This window comes from Pyxicephalus adspersus, chromosome 8 (assembly GCF_032062135.1).
Source record: "Pyxicephalus adspersus chromosome 8, UCB_Pads_2.0, whole genome shotgun sequence".
In the NCBI taxonomy this organism is placed as follows: Eukaryota; Metazoa; Chordata; class Amphibia; order Anura; family Pyxicephalidae; genus Pyxicephalus; species Pyxicephalus adspersus.
The window spans coordinates 65,460,489-65,467,234 of NC_092865.1; the positions used below are offsets into that span (position 1 = coordinate 65,460,489).

General features: G+C 41.8%; 1 long non-coding RNA gene across 1 annotated transcript; it reads left to right on the forward strand.

The window, feature by feature from the left end:
- The first annotated feature begins 240 nt into the window (after window positions 1-240).
- On the forward strand, window positions 241-5,815 carry LOC140337302 (uncharacterized). The gene is made up of 2 exons (XR_011922019.1): window positions 241-946; window positions 4,604-5,815. It is a non-coding gene; the product is annotated as an uncharacterized lncRNA (long non-coding RNA).
- The last annotated feature ends 931 nt before the right edge of the window (window positions 5,816-6,746 follow it).

Consider the following 6,746-nt stretch of genomic DNA (forward strand, 5'->3'; position numbering starts at 1 on the left):
GGAAGTAATGGGGGAGGGGATCGGTAGGTAGGTGGAGATAATTGGGGGAGGGGGTAGGTAGAAGTAATGGAGGAAGGGGGTTGGTAGGTTGAGGGGGGGGGCTGGGAAAGAAGTAACATGGGTGAGGTTTGTGGAAGGGGGCTGGGCAGTGGAAATAGGAAATGGATAATTTAGAGAGGGAATGACATGAAGGAATCAGGTCGGGGGGGGGGATATTGGCATGAAGTGAACATACTGACATATGTGTATTAAGTGGGTGAATGTTGCTGTCCTTTTATCCTACAGATTTCAGGAAGTTGGTGCAGGGGTTTGGCACTAATAGTAATTTGGGGTGTTGGTAGGGGGTGTGCAGGAGGTTGTATTAGATTGGTGAGTCATGGGAAGATTGGAGCAGGCCGCATTGTGATGAGATTGGTGATGAGCATGGAAGGATCGGGCTAGAAGCTGTGACGGATGGCAGGGCCTGGGGGGGAGGGGAGGGGTGTGACGCATGGCAGGGGTGTAGGATGAATTTTGTGACAGGTAAGGGAATAGGGAAGCAGTGAGGATGAAGTATAATCCATTATGTGAATCAGTATTGTGAATGTAATCATTGAATGATGTGGGGACCGGTGTGTATGGGATGAAGAGCTGATATGAGAAGAATGACCGGTGACACAGAGCAGATAATCGGGAGATGTATAGAAGGAGCGGATACAGAAATATAACAGAGGACGAAGGGAAATTCATAGGAACAATCCTAAAGTCCAATATTGTTGTCCAGTTAGAAGAAATGATATTCACACTGGGTGAAAGTCATCTGTTGTCATGTTATGTTCTATTAACGATCATTAGATGTCATCCAAACGTTTTCACAGCTCTCGCAAAATTACGATGAACATTGGATAGTCGTGGAAGTTTTATGAAGACCCCAAAATCCATGCCGTCCTTTTGCAGTGTGGAGAAGGTAAAATGTAGGAATGTTTCCCTGATTTTATATAGTGCACCATGTGTATAAAATATATGGAGCTCAGGGTTGTATCGAATCATCATATGATTGGGTCAGCTTATACAGCTTTGAGTCAATTGTCTGCATTAATATTACAGATGCCGGCTATGTCTGTGTCAGAGTTGTGTATGCGTCATTGTCACGTAGTTAATAGGTAAATGTTTAGCCGAATGGTGGTAAATCCAGCCGATTATACAATGTGCATGTATAGATGTCAGTAAATTGCCACTTGGGCTTTAAAGCGTACCTTTAAAGCGTAACTCAGAAATTTTACTTTTTCGTAAAAGGGTAAACAACCCTTTTATGTAAAGTAAAAATGCTGTCTTTTTTTTTTTTTTAAAAGTGTGCAGCACCGCCCTCTAATTCTTGATCGCCTAGATCCCAGGAGGCTCTTGGGTGCTCCTTCTGCACATGCTCGAGCATCTCGAGCATGCGCAGAAGGAGCCTTGTAGTGCAAAGAAAAACATTTGCCGATCTCACGCATGCGCAGTGGGATCGGCAAGTTTTTTTTTCCAATCTACGTCCCCAGATCTCGCGCCTGGGTTGGGTAACCCAGAAGAAGAGGAGAAGATGGCGGCGCCTAGAGCTGGGACCTGACGCAGGACACCCCCGGATGGATCAGACTGCCCTGCGGGATTGAGGGTAAGTGTATATTTTTTTTTTGGCTGTTTTCAGTTTAGTTCCTCTTTAACAGATCTCTGTAGTCAGGTTATCTATGTTTATAAAAGTTTAGGGTGCTCATTTTATACCATTCAGGTACCTATAGTGCATTACTAAACATGTGCAAAAAATAGAACCTGGATTTGCCTTTTGCATTGATTTGTTAACTTCTATAATCATAGCAAAAAAAACTGATTTTGACATATGAATAAATAAATTTACTGCCCTTTAATTACAACAAATTATTGTCCGTATGCCCAATGTCCTAGCGTTTCAGCTCTGCTCATTTGAAGGATTTATAGGAATCATGCTGAATAGGAATCCAAGTTCTAATCCTGATTTTAGCACCTGTGATGGTAGCCGGTTCTAGGATTGGTGGCGGGATTGGCAGATTTTTGCCATTATTTTTAGGACTCTGATGCCCTCTGCTGGATGACTGGGTGCACTTTATTTATTTTAGTGGTCTTGTTTTCTGGCTCTCTTGAACGTGGGTATCCTCCAGGTACTCTGGTTTCCTCCACATTTCATTTAGGTTATTTGGCTTTGCTTCAAAAAATTGACCTTAGTCTGTATTAAAAGACATACGACTGAGGGAGCGACATCAGATTGTGAGACAGCTAGTGACATGACAATGGACTTTGTACAGCGCTGCATATTATGTTGGCGCTATATAAATACTGTGTATTAATAATTAGTGCAGTGCCACAATACAGAGGTATTGGACAGATGGAGCATAATAAAAAGAAGGGAAAAATGGGACATACGAAGGGGTGAGTATGGGGGGTGGTAGAAATCTACATGATAGCAGTAAATGGATTCTTACAGCAACAACCACTGCCAACCCTAAATTTGTCATGTGTTGCCCCACCCACTTGTTGACCCCCCCCCCTTTTCTGGGGAGATCCCTGCAGTAGAAATAAACAGAAATTGTTTCGGTAAGTGGATCGCCTTTCCTGCTGGCTGGGCCTCTGAGTGCCATTCCATTGAGGACAGATAACTATGGAAGGGCTGACTCACACCTGCCTTGGGGTCCAGGGATTCTGGGCATCTCTCTGCAGCTGACAACTTGCCAGCATCTCGATCATATAAAGAACCAGCGTATCTAGATTTGATGACTTTGGGCAGTGGGCGCCGCGAGTACCGATCACTGCCGCCCCTATTCAAACCGCAGGGAAATGCTACATTGTAGGAAGGGCTGCAGCATCTCCCAAAAGGAAGCAGAAAGCTCGCTGCATCCTCACCGCCAGTTTGAACCTAGCCTAAGAAGATGAAGTCTGGGATATTAGGGAAGGAAGGGGGTTTTGTGTATTTGTCTTGGCTTTCATAAAAATGCAACAACGATTTTAGTCAAGTACAAATTGGCTCCTATTTTTTTTTTTCAATGTACTTGGAACTGGGCCTTTTAATGGCTTTTTTGTATTGTATAAATTGGGGTTTCTAAAGGGAACAGGATTCATTAAGGTGAGTTGTGTACATAGACCACTTTTAGGCAACTTGGTATGAATGTAAGTAAGATAATTGGCAGTGGGGACATTAAAGGTTTAGGGGTAGCAAGGCCAAAACTTAGCCACTCCGAGTAAATTCAGTTAAAGAGGAACAGCAAAGTCACAACTATTATAAAGTGATAATAAGCTGGATGAAGAGCCGGTGTATGCAATGAACTTCATGGGGCTGCCCATATTAAGATCATGACCGAGATGCCGCTATTTCATATTTTGATACCTGTGTCATCATTTGTTAGAGATGTTTTACATGCAGTGCTATGATTATGATGCACTTCCAGAAAATGCATCAAGCCCTATTTTCAAAATGCACTTCATCCAAATAAATAGATAAGAGCTGGAATCGGGCTCTGGGCCTGAACACTGCAGATAATTATTCAACATGGTCACTCGCTGGGTTTGTTCTAAATGTGATTATAACATAAGGCTACAGATTCTGAAACATGGCTTTACCAGATTAGTGAACTGCTCCATATCCAGTGTTTTGTTGGTGACCATGTTGTAAGCCAAGCCTTGTGGTTTGCATTGGGGTTAGTGTACACCACTCTGGGGCTGGAACCTAAATCGATGGCTGTGGGAAGGGGAAGGCAACTTTGGGCCGTGCTGATTCCTTCTGTAGCTTGGGTAGATTCACAGTCTTTTTCTTCCGTTGGATCAGGGGTCGCCAACCAGTGGTCCACAGAAAAATTTGGACATTATTTGCAATTTTTATGTTTTAAAACAAAACAATATTCTAATAAATTCCTATAATCTGAATGACATTTTTCGCCTCACTAACTGTAATATAGATGGAAAAACAAGCGAGGCGCAGCGTGACGTCAGTGTAGTATTAAGTTGTATGAGGCAACCATTGCCGAGCCGTACGCTTCAGTATTGTTTCCACCATTACAACAGTCACCCCGCTCCACTAATACCGATTCTCATCCCATTGTTTTATTTTATTTGTTTATTTCTCAGATGTTCTTTTAGGTAAGTATGACCTTAGCTGTGTATTTATTTACCTGTTATATATAATGGCATCAAATAGTTTGACTTTGATAACTATTATTTCTTGTTTGGTCTTAGAATGAAATAAACCCATAATGAGTAAGAAAAAGCAAACTAATATTTTGCATTTCTTAAGTAATACCAAAGATAATACAACTAATGATAATAGTAACAATAGTAATACTTCACTTAACGGTGAGCTGATCAATGAATCGGAGCCGCCACAGTCCTTGTCAGCACCATTAGGAAGATCATTATTTTACAAATGTATTTATATTTTTATATAAATTCATATCAATGGTCCGCGGGATTTAAAATGGTAAATTTAGTGGTCTGTGGGGTCCGAAAGGTTGGCGACCACTGTCATAGAGGTTTGAGGCCAGCCATACATAGTTACGAGCAGTAGAAATAAGGTTGTGTCTCTGAAATGCTTGTTGTTAAATTTTTTACACATTCTGTCTTGAAGGTTGCACATTCTGGAGAAGATGAATTTACAATTCCATGGGTGATCTGCTCGGGGAGAAGCAAAGCAGCAGGTTTAAGAAGAGCGGAATGCTTCACTTCACAGGTATTGTATTCTTCTGAGATGAGAAAGACTGATAAGTACAGACATCTGAATCGTAGAATTGATTGGGCGTCTGAGTCATTTTGCGATACTTCTAAATACATCAGTGATGGCTGGAGTGTCTGTGGCAGATGATCTCAGACTGCTAGCTAGCTTTTATACTGATTTACTATTCAGAAAGCTAAATAATTGATAGCTGCAGAGAGCCAGCCAGCGCTTCCCAACCCCTTCTCATGTAATGTTTAGACGAGATTGCTTTCCAAGATGTTGATTTTTAAATAAGAAAGATTGCTGCATGACCTAGTGAACTTTGCACATGGAGAGAAGGGCTTCCATGACAGCCCTTCTCTCCATGGTTTAATTTACAATCCCTATTTAATGTACAGCGCTGTGTAATATGTTGGTGCTATATAAATCCTGTTTATAATAATAGGCTATTAGGATATCTAGCCACTGCAAAAGGTTTGTTGGAGCTGAACCACAGACAGATCTAAAATACACAAATGATTATCTGCATTGATTGAATACATCATTCCTTTTTCCCGTACCTAAATGTGGTCTGGAATCGGTCTCTTGGAATCTGCTGTACGACAGCACTCAGACCTGGGTAGGCAAAGGGAGCCAATTGATTGTGCTGTAGTGGAAGTAATATGCTGACAGTAGGAGACTGTAAAGATATAAGCGCCTCATTTTGTTTCTCCTTTCATGTATCAGCTCACCAGCTTGGGGAGGTACAAGACCTGCAGGTGTTAATCAAACTGCAGCAAAGAATATTCAGGTCCAATGTTCTGCTAGCAAGGCCCGTGCTTTGTAAAAGAGCTGTTTAAATCTCAGGACTGGATGGACAGAAATACTAGTCAGTTGACTGATAAAACTGTCCATGTATTTCTTCTGTTGGTTTAATTTTTTTTTCTGGAGTTCTGTTTAATTAATTTAATTTTAATAAAAGTTTAATGTTAATTTAAATTTACATTGGTGAATCACTTGGGATTTGTAAAATTTGAAAAGGTATCACCTGCATGTTCTGTGTGCAGAGGAGGTTCAAAGTACCTTAACCTCTCTGCTGGTATGCATATTAAGTATTTTTAAATCTAAAACAGGTACATTTAGAAATACCTAGCATTTTAAATTTGCCGCCTGGTCCCACCTCCTAGCTGGACGGTCCCGTCCCCCTAGCCACAGCCGAGGAGACGCCTAGTCGGCATCTGCTCCCCCCTGGCCTTGCGTCCCCAACATTCACACACCGAGGACGCAGATCCCGGCTGGGCATTGCCAGGTTACACAGGTGCCCAACCGGCATCGCCAGGGCAAGAAGATGCCGGGCACTGCTGGAGGACGCCGCAGGCACCGCTTACCCGGTAAGCTGTTTAAACTCCCTGGCAATTCCACCCCGAGTGTAGCTCGAGGCTACCACTTTTGGTATTCAAAATTCACCCTGAGCCACACTTGGGATTACCGCTAGAGAGGTCAATATTATTAATAATATTAAACAGGATTTATATAGCGCCAACATATTACGCAGCGCTGAGCGGACCTTACACAAAGGTAGATTTACAGACAGGGTTGTAATAACTTGGCACTAGGTCTGTGGAGTCGGAGTCATGAAGTTTAGGCAGAAAGCAAAGCCTGGGTATTAGAAATTAGATTTCACAAAGTTGTTTTGACTTCTAAAAAAAGTGTAATGAAATAATACAAGAAAGTAAAAGTCCCCATTTTACAGATAAGTCATAATAAAGTGCTCCTCTGCCATACAAATAAATTGAATAGTTGTTCTATTAGTGTGAAGTCCAGTTTATCTAATATACAAAACTTTTTATGTAATTTTATTACAGCCCCAGATCACCCAACACACTGTCTGTACTCCCCACATATGTTACTAGCCAGAGATGCACTTTAGCATGACACCTCTTGAATATAAAGGGGGGAACTGTTAGCCTTGTGCCAAATATCATAACTGAATATGGGGGCTTGCTGGGTGTCCTTAGCAAACTGCAAGAGCAATGCAAATCCTCTATAGCAAGCAGATGCAGCAATGTGTTCAACA